Source organism: Eleutherodactylus coqui, chromosome 10, assembly GCF_035609145.1.
Source record: "Eleutherodactylus coqui strain aEleCoq1 chromosome 10, aEleCoq1.hap1, whole genome shotgun sequence".
NCBI lineage: Eukaryota > Metazoa > Chordata > Amphibia > Anura > Eleutherodactylidae > Eleutherodactylus > Eleutherodactylus coqui.
The window spans coordinates 18773470-18793182 of NC_089846.1; the positions used below are offsets into that span (position 1 = coordinate 18773470).

Consider the following 19713-nt stretch of genomic DNA (forward strand, 5'->3'; position numbering starts at 1 on the left):
TTTTGTTGCAGCTCAAAAACATAACAAAAACCACCGAGTGTGAACGCAGCCCGAGCCGCCCTCATACGGGCGACAGTGTAACCACAGCAGAGCTGCTTTATACAGCGTTCGTCTGCTTTTAGCGCAGTAACGCAGGCAAAGCAAGCCGATGACATCACTACTTTCAGTTTCCCTCTCGATGACGTAGAACGCTGTTTTGACAGCGTTGAAAACACTTCCCATTGATTCTAATGGACGCCGCATCGCGTTTACAAACGCTTAACGCCCGGAAATAGGACAGACAACACTCAACGCCAGTCTGAGAAGCCCCACTGAAATCAATGGAGGCTGTGCGAGAGCGGCTTAGAGCGCGGCGGTCACACAGCACGGTTTTTGTTACAGGTTTCCAACTGCATCAAAGGCCCTGTATACTATATATATATATATATATATATATATATATATATATATATATATATATATATATATATTTTTTTTTATTATTAACATACAGCAGGCACATATATGTGTTTGACTGTTGCCAGCATATATGAAACATGGTGCACAGGGCAGAGACATATTACATGCAAGATATATTTACACAGCCCACAGACACGTTTATTACACACACAAATATACATAGTATACAGTGCAAAACACATATAGATACACAGTATACAGGGGGGCACAGACTATACAGGCCATCAGAGACACATAGTATACAGAACAACACACAGTATACAATGCAGCACACATATAGATACAAAGTATACAGTGGGGCACACAGCCTATACAGGCCATGGGAGATACACCGTATACAGTGCAGCGTAAACACAACATACAGTCTACAGCACAGACATACAGGGCACCATACATAGATACACACATGGATACATAGTATGGCGTGCAGCGCACACATGATCCAACACACTGTATGTAACACGCCATCGCATCCACAGCGCTCTGTGTACGGGAGCCGCACATGTAAACACCCGAGTGATCTCACCTACAGCCCGTCTATCAGTGCCGATCACATCCACTACACGGCAGGAGCCGCAGCGGCCGCACGTCGCTGGACACACCGCGCTCACCTCTCCGGCCGCAGGTACAACCTACTCTCTCCTCTCCGCTCATACAGGAGCTTCCAGCGGAACACACCAACTGCACGTCCAGCCCGGGGGAGCCCTGCTTCACCAGATCAAACCATTCCCCACAGAGGTTGTCCTCGATCCTCCCTCCCCCCACAGACCTGTCTGTGCAGTGGTACAGTCCGACCTCAAGGTTCTAGATTCCAAAAATTCCAGGAATGAAGAATTAACCTCTTCCTTATCACAGACTGGAAGACGCAGGCGCCGAGCCAGAGCCAGGTAGTGCCAGGTGCTTAACCCATTCACTGCCAGAGCCAGGTACTGCCAGGTGCTTAACCCATTCACTGCCAGAGCCAGGTAGTGCCAGGTGCTTAACCCATTCACTGCCAGAGCCAGGTACTGCCAGGTGCTTAACCCATTCACTGCCAGAGCCAGGTACTGCCAGGTGCTTAACCCATTCAGTGCCAGAGCCAGGTACTGCTAGGTGCTTAACCCATTCAGTGCCAGAGCCAGGTAGTGCCAGGTGCTTAACCCATTCAGTGCCAGAGCCAGGTACTGCCAGGTGCTTAACACATTCAGTGCCAGAGCCAGGTACTGCCAGGTGCTTAACCCATTCACTGCCAGAACCAGGTACTGCTAGGTGCTTAACCCATTCAGTGTCACAGCCAGGTACTGCCAGGTGCTTAACCCATTCACTGCCGCAGCCAGGTACAGACAGGTGCTTAACCCATTCACTGCCGCAGCCAGGTACAGACAGGTGCTTAACCCATTCACTGCCAGAGCCAGGTACTGCCAGGTGCTTAACCCATTCAGTGCTACAGCCAGGTACTGCCATGTGCTTAACCCATTCACTGCCGCAGCCAGGTACAGACAGGTGATTAACCCATTCACTGCCGCAGCCAGGTACAGACAGGTGCTTAACCCATTCACTGCCGCAGCCAGGTACAGACAGGTGCTTAACCCATTCACTGCCAGAGCCAGGTGCTTAACCCATTCAGTGCTACAGCCAGGTACTGCCATGTGCTTAACCTATTCAGTGCCATAGCCAGGTACTGCCATGTGCTTAACCTATTCAGTGCCATAGCCAGGTACTGCCAGGTGCTTAACCCAATCAGTGCCATAGCCAGGTGCATAACCCATTCAGAGCCACAGTCAGATACTGCCGGGTGCTTATCCCATTCAGTGCTAGCGCTAGGTACTGCCAGGTGCTTAACTCATTCACTGCCAGGTGCTTAACCCATTCACTGCCACAACCAGGTACTGCCAGGTGCTTAACCCATTCAGTGCCAAAGCCAGGTACTGCCCGATGCATAACCCAATCAGTGCCTGAGTCAGGTACTGCCAGGTGCTTAACACAGTGCCAGAGCAAGGTACTGCCAGGTGCTTAACCCATTCAATGCTAGAGCTAGGTACTGCCAGGTGCTTAACCCATTCAGTGCCAGAGCCAGGTGCTTAACCCATTCAGTGCTAAAGCCAGGTACTTAACCTATTCAATGGCCGAGCCAGGTACTGCCAGGTGCTTAACCCATTCAGTGCCAGAGCCAGGTACTGCCAGGTGCTTAACTCATTCAGTGCTAAAGCCAGGTACTTAACCTATTCAATCGCAGAGCCAGGTACTACCAGGTGCTTAACCCATTCAATGTCAAAGCCAGGTGCTTAACCCATTCAGTGCTGGAACCAGGTACTGCCAGGTGCTTAACTCATTTAGTGCCAGAGCCCGGTACTGCCAGGTGCTTAACCCATTCAATGCCAAAGCCAGGTGCTTAACCCATTCAGTGCTGGAACCAGGTACTGCCAGGTGCTTAACTCATTTAGTGCTAGAGCCAGGTACTGTCAGGTGCTTAACCCATTCAGTGCCAGAGCCAGGTACTGCCAGGTGTTTAACCCATTCAGTGCCAGATACTACCACAGGGCGCCTAGTGCATTCAGTGCTAGTGCTAGATACTGCCACAGCATGCCTAACCCATTCATTGCCAGAGCTAGGTAGTACCACAGTGTACCATACCCATTCAGTGCCAGGTACCGCTACAGCGTACCTAACCCATTCAGTTCCAGAGACACGTACTGCCACAGCGTACCTAAATCATTCAGTGCCAGTGCCAGGTACTGCCACAGCATACCAAACCAATTCACTGCCAGAGCCAGGTGCTGCCACAGCATATCTAATACATTCAGTACCTGAGCCAGGCGCTGCCACAGTGTGCCTAACCCATTCAGCGCCACAGGCAGGTACTGTCACAGCATGCCTATCCCATTCAGTGCCAGTGCCAGATACTACCACAGTGTGTCTAACCCATTCAGTGCCAGAGCCAGGTACTGCCCCAATATTGCCTAAACTATTCAGTGCCAGTGCTAGGTACTACTTGAGCATACCTAACCCATTCAGTGCCACAGCATGCCTGATCCATTTAGTACCTCAACATGTAGGCATAGATGCTTAACCCATTCAGTACCACAGCAAGTGGGCACAGCCATGTACTGGGCACCTCCACTAAACCCATTCCGTACCACAACATGCGGGCACAGGTGCCTAACCCATTCACTACCAGAACATGTGGGCACAGGTATATAACCAATTTAATACCACAGTCCTCCCAGATATACAATGTACCTGGTCTAACAGGCAAAGTGTACATCATGGCCATTTTCTGTGTGGACAGCTGACAACACAAGTGGGAGCTGCACTGGTGGCCACATTGGTTGTCACCCACTCTCCTAGTGCTTATGATGGGATTTAAGAGCAGTGTGAGAGCAAATCATACCAGTTTTTTGAATGTTCTGCTCATCTGAAAGGCTCATGTGTTTAAGGAGGTAAGCTACAGCCAGATGGCTTATCTCCTGGTGAACAAAAGGATCGGGGGTTGAAATTTAAAATCTCTAATTCTTTCCTGTGACATCATCTGTTGGGGGAATGTTGAGCCGCCCCACTCACATCAGAGAGTCGCCCAGCCCTGGTGGATTTAGACGACTAAAGACCAAAAACCCTTTTATATGGGACGACCTGTTGGGCACAGATGCCCGACATGATTCCAGTGATGATCGCTCCTGTACTTTTACAACTGCCCGTTTGCCCGGGCCGATCGTCGTTCAGTTTTTATGCATTTGGACTGAACAGCTATCCTTCAGATTCTCGCTGGATCGTGAAAATCCTTAGTCTGGATTCACATGGCCATATTGCAGGTTGCGCCCCAGAAATTCGAGAGCAACTCACATTGCACCGCACATGGACACCATGGACTGTCACTTGGGATGTTGTTTGGCCACCCCCTGTCAACGCTACAATGGAGCGGAAGCAGATCCCCCTGACTCTTGTGTAGTCGCCAGCACTGTTAATGCGAGCGCATCTCTCATTCATTTTATTGAGAGCTGCATGTGCAATAATCAGCACTGGCCATTACACAGGGGTCGGGGTTACTCTGTTTCACCGAAAATTAAACCTACCCTGAAAATAAGCCCTATTATGATTTTCTGTGATTTTTTTGGGAGGCTTGAAATATAAGCCCTACCCCCCAAAATAAGCGCTAGCTGCATTACATAAAAAAAAAAAAGGAATACATTACCTAGCAGGCTCGGTAATGCCACGGCTCAGCCAATTCATAAATCCTGCCTCCACAACGCGTTGGCTGTAATTAGTTCTTTGACCTATGCTCAGCCAATCAATGCAGCACTCGATTACCAATCACAGCCATCGCATTGGTTCATCGAGCACTGCATTGATTAGATGAACAGTGCTCGAGAACCAATCATAGCCATCGCTTCCTGGAGGGGAGATTTATGAATCCCGTAACCAGGAAGTGATCTTCTGTGGGTGGCCGAAGACAGCAAGAAGCACGTTGGAGCTCTGGAGAGCAGCCGGAGGGACTTGGACTAAGCCTGCTAGGTAAGTATAAAAGACATCCCCCAAAAAGAAGATCTAGCGCCTCTTTGGGGGTAAAATGTAATATAAGACAGGGTCTTACTTTCAGGGAAACACTGTATCTGCTTCCGCTCTATACACCTTGTTGTGTCGTTGATAGCAGACACCCGAACAATTGGTTGTCCAGGGTTCTGAGTGACAGACCTTGGCCAATCAATTATTGAAGACCTATCCTGAGAATAGATCATCAATACAAAATTGCCTGGAAAACCCCTTTAAGGGGGTCATATTGGGTGTCACCCTGCTTTTCCAGACTACTGAATGACAAAGCTGACTAGTTATGTGGATACACCCCTATCCCATATGACTACACAGGCCAGGCAAATTTGCCATTCAGGACTATAGGAAAATCATATTAGTTGTACCTCCGCGCTCCTAGAAGGAGATAGACCAATAGATTGGGATGTATTGTTAACTTCCACCAACGTAAAGATTTCTGCTCAGGGGGATAATGCGTCCTGTACAATGCATTGCTCATTGTGCGTGTGCTGGCAGTGCAGGGGTTAAGAGACATGGACTGATTTGGCTGAAGACCTCGGTGAGGAGCTGTATCCTGTCCCTGTCACATCCCCTTCTTATGATAGAAAACAGTCCTGTAGTGTCCTGAATAGAAGGAGGGGGGACAGGAAGGGGGGTGTGAATACATAGACGCTGGAATATGGAGGCCACTTGTCACAGTCATGGAAGGGTTAACCTAGGTAATCTGTATTCTGTCTGCGTCCAGAATGCTCCTACATTTACTTCTACAGGAAATTGGGTCATTATATGCTTAAACCCCGCACAGTTCTCATGTTCACATCTATCTATCTATCTATCTATCTATCTATCTAAATACATACTAACAGGAAAAAAATATGTTTATTAAAGAGGGGGCAATATCTAAAAAAGAATATAATGAAGTCTGCAGAAACTGTAGGGCAAGTGTCAGAAAAGCTAATAATGGATTGAGGCTTGCAAGAGAGGTCAAAAGCAATGCAAAATAGGATTTTGGGGGTATGTCAAAAGAAAAGTCAAATATGCTATAGGATTAGAGATGAGCGAGTATACTCGCTAAGGCTAACTACTCAAGCGAGTAGTGCCTTAGCCGAGTATCCTCCCGCTCGTCTGTAAAGATTCGGGGGAGCGGCGGGGGAGAGCGGGGAGATCTCTCTCTCCCTCTCTCCCCCCCTTGCTCACCGCCGCAACTGACCTGTCACCCGCGCCGGCAGCCGAATCTTTACAGACGAGCGGGAGGATAATCGACTAAGGCACTACTCGCTCAAGTAGTTAGCCTTAGCGAGTATACTCGCTCATCTCTATATAGGATGTTTACAGGATGAAAATGGTGAATTGGTTAAGAATGATGTTGAGAAGGCCGAACTTTTAAATTCCTATTTTGTATCTGTTTTCTCTCAGAAAGTAGATGTAACATCAGCTGATCTCCCCTGCGCTATTGGGGGAATAAAAGAATGCAGGCTATCCGTAAGCAGAGAGATGGTAGGGAAACACTTAGCTAATTTACATGAATAACATCCTAGGATACTGAAGGAAGCAGCAGAGGTAATTACTGAACCACTCACCATAATCTTTGAAAATTCCTGGAGAACAGGAGAAGTCCCAGAAGATTGGAGAAGGGCAAATGCTGTTGGCAAAAAGGGAAGAAGGCAGATCCAGGAAACTACAGGCCTGTGAGCTTGACGTCTATACCGGGAAAGATCTGTGAACAAATTATTAAACAGCATGTATGCAAGTACTTGGATTATAATCTAGTAATTACCCAGAGCCAGCATGGGTTTGTAACAAACAAGTCATGCCAGACGAATCTAATTTCCTTCTATGACAGAATCACTGACTGGGTTGATCAATGAAATGCGGTAGATATAGTATATCTTGACTTTAGTAAAGCATTTGACATAGCAGAACCAGTCCTCTGGAACGCGCTACCCAAAACTATCTGGGCAATCCCTGACACACAAAACTTCAGGCGTGCTCTAAAAACTCACCTCTTCAGGGAGGCATACCACATTTCCTAAACCAAACCCCTCTGTACTCCCCCTGATAACATGCTCTCTGTCCTACTGACTGCAATCCCTGCCAGCCGTAACCAACCGCCCCCCACAGTTACACCGTCTCTGCCGTCACATGGCTAAATGTCTGACCATTGTCTGTGTATAGCATCCCTCACTCTCCACCTCGCCCTACCGTGCCCATCTCCAGCCCCTTTACCTTCTGTATCACCCCATTATTTGTAGTATGTGAGCTTGTTGGAGCAGGACCCGCACCCTTATTGTTTCCATCAATCGAATACTACATGTAACCGTGTAAGCGCTGCGGAATATGTTGGCAGTACATAAAGGTTATTATTATTAAGTATTTCATACCATCCTTATTGAAATAATGACCAAATATGGGATTGACAAGGCAATGTCTTTATAAATGGTCTAGATAAGGGAATTGAGGGGATAGCTAACACAAGAAAAGAAGTTTATAAAAGACCTAGACAAGCTTGAACAATGGTCGGCGACTAACAGGATGGTATTTAACAGGGAGAAATATAAAGTCCTATATCGGGGCAAGAAAAATGTAAAAAAAAAAATCACATAAAGAATGGGAGAAACAGGGTTGAGCAGCAGCACATGTGAAAAAGACTTGGGTTTACTTATAGATCACAGAATGAACAGGAGTCAACAATGTGATGCAGCAGCCAAAAAGGCAAACACAATTCTGGGATGTATTAAGAGAAGCATAGAGTCTAGATCACGTGAGGTCATTATCCCCCTCTACTCTTCCTTAGTCAGACCTCATCTGGAATACTGTGTCCAGTTCTGGGCATCCCTAATTTAAAAAGACATCAAAAACTGGAGCAAGTTAAAAGAAGAGCTACCAGTATGGTGAGCGGTCTGCAAATCATGTCCTATGAGGAACGGTTAAAGGATCTGGGAATGTTTAGCTTGCAAAAAAGAAGGCTGAGAGGAGACTTAATAGCTGTCTACAAATATCTGAAGGGCTGTCACAGTGCAGAGGGATCAGCCCTATTCTCATCTGCACAAGGAAAGACCAGAAGGGATGAAACTGAAAGGGAGGAGACACAGATTAGATATTAGACAGTGAGGGTGATCAATGAGTGGAACAGGTTGCCACGGGAGGTGGTGAGTTCTCCTTCAATGGAAGTGTTCAAACAAAGGCTGGACAGACATCTGTCTGGGATGATTTAGTGAATCCTGCATTGTGCAACTCTATATAAATATAATTCCACTCCTATAGCAGATCTGAGATTTCTGCTGTTTATAAGGAGCGCAAGAAATCTCACTCTTGATATATCACTCAACCAAAATCACTAAATAACATGTTTCCTGATATGTCACATGGCATATACAGGTGGTGTGCTTAACTACTGATCTCAAGTGAGGTATAGACATGTACAGGTGGAGTGCCTCACTAGTGATCTCAGGTGAGGAATAGACATGTACAGGTAGAGTGCCTCACTAGTGATGTAAGGTAAGGAATAGACATGTACATGTGGAGTGCCTCACTAGTGTTTTCAGGTGAGGTATAGACATGTACAGACGGAGTGCCTCACTAGTGCTCTCAGGTGAGGAATAGACATATACAGGTGGAGTGCCTCACTAGTGCTCTCAGGTGAGGTATAGACATGTATAGTTGGAGTGCCTCACTAGTGATCTGAGGTGAGGTATAGACATGTATAGTTGGAGTGCCTCACTAGTGATCTCTGGTGAGGAATAGAGATGTACAGGTAGAGTGCCTCACTAGTGATCTCTGGTGAGGAATAGACCTGTACAGGTGGAGTGCCTCACTAGTGATCTCAGGTGAGGAATAGACATGTACAGGTAGAGTGCCTCACTAGTGATGTAAGGTAAGGAATAGACATGTACATGTGGAGTGCCTCACTAGTGTTTTCAGGTGAGGTATAGACATGTACAGACGGAGTGCCTCACTAGTGCTCTCAGGTGAGGAATAGACATATACAGGTGGAGTGCCTCACTAGTGCTCTCAGGTGAGGTATAGACATGTATAGGTGGAGTGCCTCACTAGTGATCTCAGGTGAGGAATAGACATGCACTAGTGCCCATGGTGAAGACAGCAAGATCCCCCTTTTCTTTTTACAGATTGGCCTGACATTTTCAGTTTCTACCCCTGGTTTCCCCAAAATATCCCAATAATGTAATTCTATTTCATCTTAAGAGGCTTCTAACTATTTATAGAAGACGGAGAACTGTTTTCTTGGACAGAACACCAAACCCCCTTGCTGTCCTCCTAACAGAGTTCTGTCTGTCTGCAGTCGCCACTAGGGGGAGCTCCCAGTGTTTTGTATAAAAAAAAATCTATTTGCAGTGATCTCCCCCTAGTGGCAGCAGAGAGAATTATATTAAAGGGAACCTGTTATCAAGTTTTTACAATGCAGCCCTGTTAGGGCTTATTTACACAACAGTTTTTATGTTCAGTTTTTTGTGATCCAAAACCAGGAGTTTGTCCAAAATACGGAAGACGTGCAAATCTTTCCATGATACCTTCTCTCCACTTCTGGTTTTGGCTCACAAAAAACTGAACATAAAAACTGTCGTGTGAATAAGCCCTTAAAGGTTTATCATGGATTGGATACTACAACATGATGCCAGGATCCCTTTAACTTGGCCTCTCATGGAGGGCTGGATGGGATCGTCCTGGGACCCCTTGCAGGGGCTTATTCTCACAACAGGGAATACATGAAGTAGCGTGATGATCTGGCTGACATCCCCCATGGAGCTTTCGCTTTATACATATGATCTAATGACAACATGACAATCGCCATAGTTACAGCCGGCTGCTGTTAAAGAAACGGCAGCTACAGCAACAACAATGCAAATGATTGCATAAAGAAGGGTCGGTATGAAAAGCACATATCGTTCAAAAAATTAGATGCATTCGCCATCTGGCGCACACGGGAAACCGCTGAAGGAGGCAAACAGCCTAGGGCTAGTTCACGCGGGCATATACGGGTTTCGGTCGTCTAATACGCAGCATATTTGCACAACCAAAAATTGCATATTCCCTGCGTATTTCAGTGTTTTTGTATGTGTAATTTACGAGAGCAAAAAAAAAAAAAATGCGCAGAAGGGCCCATTGTTTAAATGCTCAAATACGCAGGCCATTGACTGCAATGGGCTATTTCGGCATGGGACATGCATCAAAATTGGGCCTTATTCACACAATGTTTCATCGCGGCTATTTTGCCACGGTAAAACGTCGGCCGAAAATTGCGACCAACTGAAGCGCTGCATTCCAACGCATTCGCTCAGATGGGCGATTGTCCAGTGTGTAAAATCGGCCGGACAAAAAAGATAAGCACAGACGCTGCTGAGTCCGGCTTTTACGAGCGGCCGGAATAGATAGGTCTTGCCCTATCTTTTGACCGCGATCAGCTGGCAGCTTCCATAAAAACCTATGGGAGCTGCTGACAAGGGGATGGACTTTAGCAGCAGCTCGCGCTACTAAACTCCCTCCCACCTCCCTCCCCCTATCTTCACCAGCAGCTCTCATAGACTTCCATTGCCACGATCAGCGGAATTCCGGGCTGCGGTGTAGATATGACGCATCCGGCTCCGTGAATGGGCGAGAAAATGTGAGATTTAGCTGTGAATGGGCAAGAAAATGTGAGATTTAGCTGGGACTTGGTCGCGGCTTTCCCTTGTCCATGCAGTTTTCGGCCATAGATCGCCGCGCCCGTGTGAAAGACGCCTTACGCACTAATAAATACAGGATGTAAATACAGCCGTGTGAACGAGCGCTTCGTTTCCCCAGGTGAAGGTTCCATCCTGAATGATGGCGGTGATTAGAATAATTCCTGGAGGATGTGCGCCCCCTGGTGGCTGACTTTGAAGTACACACTGAGGGCTCACTCACACAGGCATATGTGGCCCATGGATTTTTCACGCACGTAATACGCGGCGCTAAAAGCCCATTGGTTTCTATGGGGCCGCTCACGCACATATAATGTGTCTTATCTTGATGTGTAATACGCAGTAACGCAGGCAGCGGGGATCTAACATATGCAGCCAATATGCATGTTGCACACATCTTTGCCGTATACTGCATATTACGCACATAAAGAACATCCAGTAATATGCGAGCCGCCTCCTCAGGTGTCTTTCAGATGGCGGTCTTTGTAGTCCTCGCAGGTCGTATCCCGCAAGGCGTCTGCTCCATCATGGCTGTGAGCCCCTCCATGTCTTCCCCCTCCAGCCATGGCGGACCCAACTCAGCATCTGCTAGCTCTCTGCCGTGCTATTTCCTGTTTGCTTTATAGCGTCCAGGCAGTTTTGTGCGCAACTACGCAGTGCAGGGGCGTAACTATAGAGGGTGCAGGGGATGCGGTTGCATCCGGGCCCAGGAGCCTTAGGGGGCCCATAAGGCCTCTCTTCTCCATATAGGGAGTCCAGTACTATGAATAAAGCATTATAGTTGGGGGCCCTGTTACAGGTTTTGCATTGGGGCCCAGAAGCTTCAAGTTATGTCTCTGTGCAGCATGGTTTAGGTATGGGTACGGGTACAGAAACAGATAGGGGGGGGGGGGGGGCCAGCTCACGTTTTGCATCAGGGCCCCTGAGCCTTTAGTTACGCCCCTGACGCAGTGTATACGCATGTCCATGCGTATTGCACATTCGTTTGCGCATCCCTATTGACTTTAATGGGGACATTTCATGCACAAATATGCCGGGCAGTAGAGCATGCTGATTTTTTTTTCGTGCAACTGAAATGTGCGCACAAAATATGCTCATGTGACTGAATCCATTGAAATCAATGGGTTCTATTCACAGCGGTTTGCACACTTATATATCGCGCGCACAACACAATGCACAATTGCGTTCATGTGAATAAGCCCTGACTGCGAAATGCGTCTTGCAGGATTTCTTGCATTTTTCCCGCAGACTTTAATTGTGGAATTCCATCTGTATGTTAGAAATGCACAACAATCATTCCGCAAGACGTTCTTAATTAAAGTTTTTCCGCTGCGGAATTTAATCTTGCGGTTATGAAATAGAGATTTTAACAGGTGCGGGAGTCCAGCCCCAAAGGGATAACACTAGTAATTATTAGGAAATTATAGTACCAGTGTTTCTGGTGGCGCAATGAGCCACACAGCTTTGCTACATGCACGTCACAAACAACTGTGGTACATGGGCATGTGACAGACACACACAGCTGTACTACATGCTGTGCGCCTGACAGACAGAGCTACATGACATGCCCGTCACAGACACCGTTTTGGTACATGACATGCGTCTGACAGACATGACATACGCATAGTAAAAACACAGCTCTGATACATTATATGCGCGTGACAGATACAGCTGTGCCACAGTACATGCACATGTTACAAACATAGCTCTGCTGCATGACATGGGCGTCACAGACACAGCTGTGGTACATGACATGCGCATGGTACAAAAACAGGTCTGCTACATTATATGCGCGTGACAGACACAGCTGTGCTACAGTACATGCGCATGGTACAAACTCAGCTCTGCTACATGACATGGGCATCACAGACACAGCTTTGGTACATGACATGCACATGGTACAAACTCAGCTCTGCTACATGACATGCCCATCACAGACACAGCTTTGGTACATGACATGCTCCTGATAGACATGACATGCGCATAGTACAAACACAGCTCTGCTACATTATATGCGCGTGACAGATACTGCTGTGCCACAGTACATGCGCATGTTACAAACTCAGCTCTGTTACATGACATGGGCGTCACAGACACAGCTGTGGTCATGACATGTGCCTTGTAGAAAAGACATGCACATGGTACAAACACAGGTCTGCTGCATTATATGCACATGACAGACACAGCTGTGCCACAGTACATGCACATGATACAAACAGTGCTCTGCTACATGACATGCCCATCACAGACACAGCTTTGGTACATGCACATGTTACAAACTCAGCTTTGTTACATGAGATGGGCATCACAGATACAGCTATGGTACATGACATGTTACAAACTCAGCTCTGCTACATGACATGAGCGTCACAGACACAGCTTTGGTACTTGACATGCACCTGACAGACATGACATGCGCCTGGTACAAACACAGCTCTGCTACATTATATGCATTTGACAGATACAGCTGTGCCACAGTACATGCGCATGTTGCACACTCAGCTCTGCAACATGACATTGGTCACACATAGACACAGCTTTAGTTCATGACATGCGCATGTGGCAAACACAGCTCTGAAACATGACATACGCATCAGAAACACAGCTATGCGTGAGTGGGCACAGCTAACAGCCCCCTGATCATTAATGGAAGGGGACACTAAAAGTCTATGTGCAATCAGAGATGCTAATACCTTCCAGCCAATCAGAAGCACACAGCTAATATGCTGGCGGTCCGTATCACTAAGGGGATATTTAGACGGTGGAACCTACTGTAATGACACCAATCAGCTAATCCCCGACCCGCTGTCTGTGCGGACGGCGCTGGATGCAGATAGCGCTGTCTATATAGCAGCAGCCCTCTTTGGTACTGCAGGCACAGATCCCATTGGATTCAAGGGGATCTCTGCTAATACTACCAAACCAAATGGCTGCAATACAGATAGCGCTATCTGCTTCCAGCGCCGTTCGCACGGACAGCGGCCTGGCAATGGAGCTGATAGGTGGGGATCACAAGCAATGGACTCCCGCTGATCATCTATTGATGTCTGATCCCAGACAATCCCTTTAACGCGCTTGTCACGTCTACTTTGTCCTTGCCCAACTTTGCTATCTACACCAGCTCCAAGCATAGATTCCAGTAGACCTGTTGGACATGCTTGGCCAAGAAGTAGGCCGTCAGAAAACGGAAGTGGCCATTGTGAAGGTGCGGCTTGTCTAAAAGTGTGTGGTTAAAAGGGTATTCCGGGACTTCTACTATAGGTGATGACATAAGTCATCAGTAGTTGATCGGCGGGGGTCCACCGCTCAGAATCCGCACTGATCAGTTGATCGTCTAACCACTGTCAGTGCATCGGGCTGGACATCATCAACGGTGGTCAGGACCGGAAGTGTAATAGAAGGCATCATCCCCACTGATTTCAATGGGAATGGAGCTATCCGCTACACTGCTTGCCCTGACCACCATTGATGATGTCCAACCTGCTGTACTAACAGCAGGCCGGCCAATCAGCTGATCAGTGGGGATCGCGAGTAGTGGGTGGATCCCTGCCGATCAACTATTGATAACCTATCCTGAGGATAAGTCATCGACACTAGAGTCCTGGAAAACACCTTTAATCCAATAGGTAATGTCCTTTTTTTAATGCTCCGCCCCTTCGCAGGTAACTGGGTTACCTGGTGAGGGAGGATGAAAAATATGGCAAATCTCAGGCATCGTAATGAACGGAATAATATGACTATCTGCAGTGAATAAGTGCAAACAGGCTTCCATTCATAGTGGCTGCAGTTCCCACCTTCTGTCACTAGAGGGCGTCACGCAGGATGCGGCTGAGCGGAACGTTACGCTGATTTGTGATGTTACATTTTTTGATTATGAGCTACATAATACTACACAATGCGCTACAAGCAGTCACATTCACGGACGCAACACTCGTCCGAGACCGGCTTTATTCTTCACTGACAGCAGCTAGTAGCCATTTCTGCGCTGCGACGACACGGAAAATGCTTAACAGCGCCCTCTACTGCGCAAAACCTGAAGTCATCCTCATCATCACTATGTATCATTAAAAACATGAGCAAAACTAATAGGATGAATGAATGAAAATGAAACTATTGAAAATCATTAGTTTCATTATTAAGCATTTTCACTCAATCTCGCATCGCGGGAAAATCGCGCAATTTTATTGCCAGTGTGAAGGCACCCTAAAGATGCTTCTGCCCCCGCAGGGACATCAGACTGAATGGAGAGACGGACACACGAGGGGCCACCGTTCCAGTCACTCCAATGGGGCTGATGGACATTGCCAAGCGCTTGTACTCCGCCATCTCTGGCGGTCCCACTGAAAGCGAATTCGTGACCACCGCTCCATTCAGATTCCCTTTCTAGGATCCTGACCATTATTAGGACTATTCCTATTCACTGACAGCAAGCTGAATTATTGTAAACAACAAGGAATAATGTCTACTAGGAAGTGGCAAAAATATGGGGTTAAAGGGCTTCTCCAGGAGTTTTACTATACTCAGGATAGGTCATCAATAGTTGATCGCCAGGGGTCCGTCATTCAGGATACCCCACTGATCAGCTGATCACTAGGCCCACTGTCGGTGTAGACAGTGCTGGAAGCAGATAGTGCTGCCCACTTTGCAGCAGCCTGGTTTGGTATTGCAGTTCCCCTTGAATTCAACTAGAGCTGTTGCCTGCAATACCATATCAGGCCACTGCAATATGGACAGCACTATCTGCTTCCAACACTGTTCTCAATGACAGCGTGCCTGGCGATCAGCTGATGAACCCCACTGATCAACTATTGATGACCTAAACAGAGGCTAGGTCACCAAGACAAGACAGATTTATTTGGAGATGCGCAGGCGAACCTGCAGTGGCGCCGAGCGGCGGAGGGGAAGGGGGTGCACAACATAAACTATGCCTACACAAACGGGCAGACACGTGAGGGCAGACGTCATTGCTTGTACATTTCAATGCTAGTCTAATAAGCCCTACTACAGAGACCGGTTGAACAGCAGGGTTCGATCGCCGGGGCGGAGGATGGGAAATTACCGCTTTATTTGTTATTTTAGCACATTGGACCATTTTCAAAAAGTAACTGGACAACCCCTTTAAGACCCACCTCCTGCAAAGCTTTAAAGGGGGACAACCTGTCCAAAACAACACAAAGATCCCCTTTTGGGGCTGAGTCAGATATTGCAGGCTGAATTCTCTGGATGGCTTCACTGGACCTCTTCTTCAGCAGAACTGCTGACAAGGCAGATATTTGCACAATGTGGCAGCTGATATGCTATACAGGGTTAATGAATCAATACTGGCTGCCCTGTTTTCAAGGAGGGTGAAATTCCCCTTGGTGGTGCTGCTGCTGTGGATGTCAGGGAATATGAATTCTACATACCCTGTTTCCCTGAAAATAAGACATAGCATGATTTTCCAGAATTTTTGAGGGTGCAAAATGTTTTTTCAGGCTTTTTGAGGATGCTTAAAATATAAGCCCTACTCCAAAATTAAGCCCTGCTAACAGTTCATTAAAAAAGTCAATTTAAATAGTGTCCAGGCAGCTATACATGTAAAAAAGCTAAACCTTTTTGAACAAAAATTAATATAAGACACTGTCTTATTTTCGGGAAACACGGTAGCTTGCAAAATGGCTGCTTATGGTTGCAACAGTAGGAACAGCAGCTCCGGAGCACAAACTTCTGCTCTAAGAAATCCTATGCATCCATGAAACCACTGTATGCTTTGCGCCAAGGAGTAATGGACCCTATAATGTGATATTAATGCGTCTGGTATCAATGCGTTAGTAGACAAGCATTAGATGCTTCCCGCTCACATACTTTGCCCTTAATAATTTTGGCTAAGCACTAACTGGTATTTAGTAAATCTTCAACCATATTTACAGCCCTAGGTCACCCCGTGTGCACCGGAGGGCGATAAGCATGATGAGCGCTGCATTTCTCTAGAGTGCTGTAACATGTTTGTGAATGATTACAGAGATAGTAGACAATAGTACAAGCGCCCACATCACACCCCAGGGCGGCTCACGGGAGGGGGGTGGGGGTGGGGGTGGAAGCCCCACTCTGATGTGGCCGAGGCCGGACTCACACAACCATATTTGCGCACGCAATATGCAGTGAATAGAATCCATTGATTTCAATGGGTTAGTTCACAAGCACGTTTTTTGCATTCATAATTCCGTCGCCTCAAAAATACGCAGCATGTTCTATTTTCCAGCGCATTTGCGCAAGGAAATAGAACATAGGGAACTAACTACACTAATTGGCGCTTTCAATGGCTGGGACCGTGGTTGTGCGTTTTTTTTTTTTGCGTGTGCAAAAAGTACAGTAAAAAATGTAGACGTGCGCGGAAAAAGGCAAACACGTGAAGCAAATATGCGCGTAAATACTCATCCACTTGTGTGGATCCAGCCTAAAGGGGACTATCGATAGAAGTCATCTTCAAGACACAAACCCTACAAGCCAACAATTCTGCAACTTCTAACGGGTTTTGTTCTTCACCATTTGCAAGATCTCTGCTTGTTGTCAGTGAATATGGATCTAGCTCCAATCATGGCTATTTAACGACTTTGATGTAGTGGTCAATATGGATTGCAGCATCAAAGGCGTTAGCAGAAGGAGAATCGCCCGTTGCCCATCGGTCCGGAACACAACTGAGGTGCTGATTGGTTCACAAGGTCTTTGTTGACAGTGAAAGTTGGTTGACCACTGCCTGCCAGTCGGAGGCCGCAGCATCACTGCCCGTTTTACTGGTACCAGGGGCACATATGCTCGTGTCAGGGGGGCCTAAAACTAGCCTTTCAAAAGCCGGTCTTCGTATGCTCCCTGCCTGTGCACGATGCAGCTGGTGCATGACCCTCATACATTAAACACATCTCAGCACCTCCATCCACCTACACAAAGGGTCTGGATTAAAGTTCTGGTATAATTTCAGTTTCTGGCGTAAATGATACCTAAACATGTCAGAAACGGGTGGCCACACCCCTCCCAATAGGCCACGCCCCCTTTGTAAAGAGAAAACTGTTTGCACAATGGGGCTTGCCCCAAATTCTGCTACTTTCATACACCACGTAGGGCTTCAAAAATCTCCCCCCTTGAGTCTTATCTATTACCTGATAGTACACAGTGGGGCATATTTACTTTACACCCCGGTCTAAATATAATTTTCACCATGTATATGCACAAATGCATTAAGGGGTGCAATTTTCTTGACTAGAGTCCCATTTAGACACAACGATTATCGCTCAAAATTCGCTCAAAGGCAATCTTTGAAGCAATAATCGTTATGTGCATTTACACGGCAAGATGATCGCTTAAAATTCGCTCAAACGGCAGTTTGAGTGAGTTTTGAGCGTTTACTTTGCATAAGCTCTTAAGTAGCTAATTAGCTACTTAAGAGCTTATTGGTGTGTAAATGAAGGCTCCCGCTGTATACAGAAGACAGCTAAAGCGTTGTCTTCTGTATTCAGCTGCTATGTTGTCGGAGCTTTCAGCTGGTATACAGCTAAGCACTCTGAGCCAGAGGCGTAACTTGAAGCTCCCGGGCCCCGATGCAAAACTTGTAACGGCCCCCAATTATAATGCTTTACTCATAGTACTGGGCTCCCTATATGGAGAAGAGAGGCCTTATAGGCACTCTAAGGGCCGCAACCGCATCCCCTGAACCCACTATAGTTACGCCCCTGCTCTGAGCGGAGTATGCAGAACACAGCTGGAGTGCTGTCTTCTGCATACTCCTGCTGTGTTCATGGAGTGTTCAGCTGGTATACAGCTGAGTGCTCCAAGCGGGGTATGCAGAACACAGCTGGAGCGCTGTCTACTGCATACTCCTGCTATGTTCTCCGAGCGGGATACCAGCTGAAACAATAGTATCAGCGGTATCCTGCTGAGAACTCAGCGCGCGGCACTGATACGACTCATTGTTGTCTTTCAGTTAGCTGAAAACAATGATGAGCGAATCGTTAACGAAAACTGCATGATGGCTGCGCGTTTAGACACAACGATTATCACTCAAAGGACTGCTTTTGAGGTAATTTTGAGCGATAATCGTTGTCTAAATGGCACTATGTCCAAATAAGCAGGAATAATTCCTGACATCCTCCTCTGACCCCTTTAATCAACAAGTTGTTTCCGTTCACAGGATCCCCTTTCGCTGGATGTTTCTGCTCGATCACGCCATTTTCAGTATACTCTCTACAGTGCTGCACGAGAAAACCCAAAATGTTGGCAATGACCCAACCCCGGCTAGTCTAGCGCCGATGACCGGCCTCGTTGGAAGTCGCTCCGATTGCTGGATTTTCCCATCTGATGTGCATTCACACGGATACTGACCCACAGCTTATATGTTGTGTACTGCAGATTGTACATACGTGAAAAATATGCACCTACTACACTGGACACCTACGCCGTGTGAGAGCCCTTAACAGCTATAGAGGTAAAGGTTGGTGTTCGCTGCATCCTATAATGAGCTGGAGGCCGGGGTCTGACCTAGTGGCACCCCTGATGTTGTAAAACTATCTTCCTGCATTTTTTTTTCTTCAAACTCCGTAGCGGCGAGCATATTTGCGCATGCGCCAGTCTGAAGCTGCCCTTATTCACAGGATGGGTGGTAAGTGTCAGATGGGTGGGGTCTGACTGCTGAGACCTCCACTGATCGCAGGAATCGGGGGCGAGAGTCACCCCGTATGAACGGAGCGGTGGTCACATATCGCACTGCAACTCCGTTCATCTTTATGGAACCGCTAGATTTCTATCTCCATCAGTCCCGCTGAGGATAAACGGAGCGACAGCGCACATTGGGGACTCAGTTCCCCCAATCTCGTATTTGGCGGGGTCTGACTGCTGTGACCCCTACTAGTGGATTTCAACCTTTCAACTGAAGGGGCGAAGTCTGCTGCAAATCTGCATCGAATGCACCATGCGTGAATGTACCCTCAGGCTGTGTTTACATGGCCCGTGCGAGCTCTGTCCGATGGCGAGATGAATGGAATTCGCACATGAAAAGACCCTATTGGGTTAAATACACACAAGCAATATTTCTCTTCAACAG

At 47.1% G+C, this 19713-nt stretch overlaps 1 protein-coding gene across 4 annotated transcripts in view; it reads right to left on the bottom strand.

The window, feature by feature from the left end:
* The window catches only part of CCDC120 (coiled-coil domain containing 120), a 30055-nt gene extending 28807 nt beyond the window's left edge, over positions 1–1248 (bottom strand). Inside the window, exon 1 of one of the 4 annotated variants that reach the window (XM_066580447.1) lies at positions 1229–1248. The gene's annotated coding sequence lies outside the window, so the exon portion shown is untranslated. Of the gene's footprint in view, positions 1–985; positions 1181–1228 lie in introns of those variants that run through there. The other 3 variants (XM_066580444.1, XM_066580443.1, XM_066580445.1) reach the window with 3 other exon arrangements.
* Positions 1249–19713: the final 18465 nt, after the last annotated feature.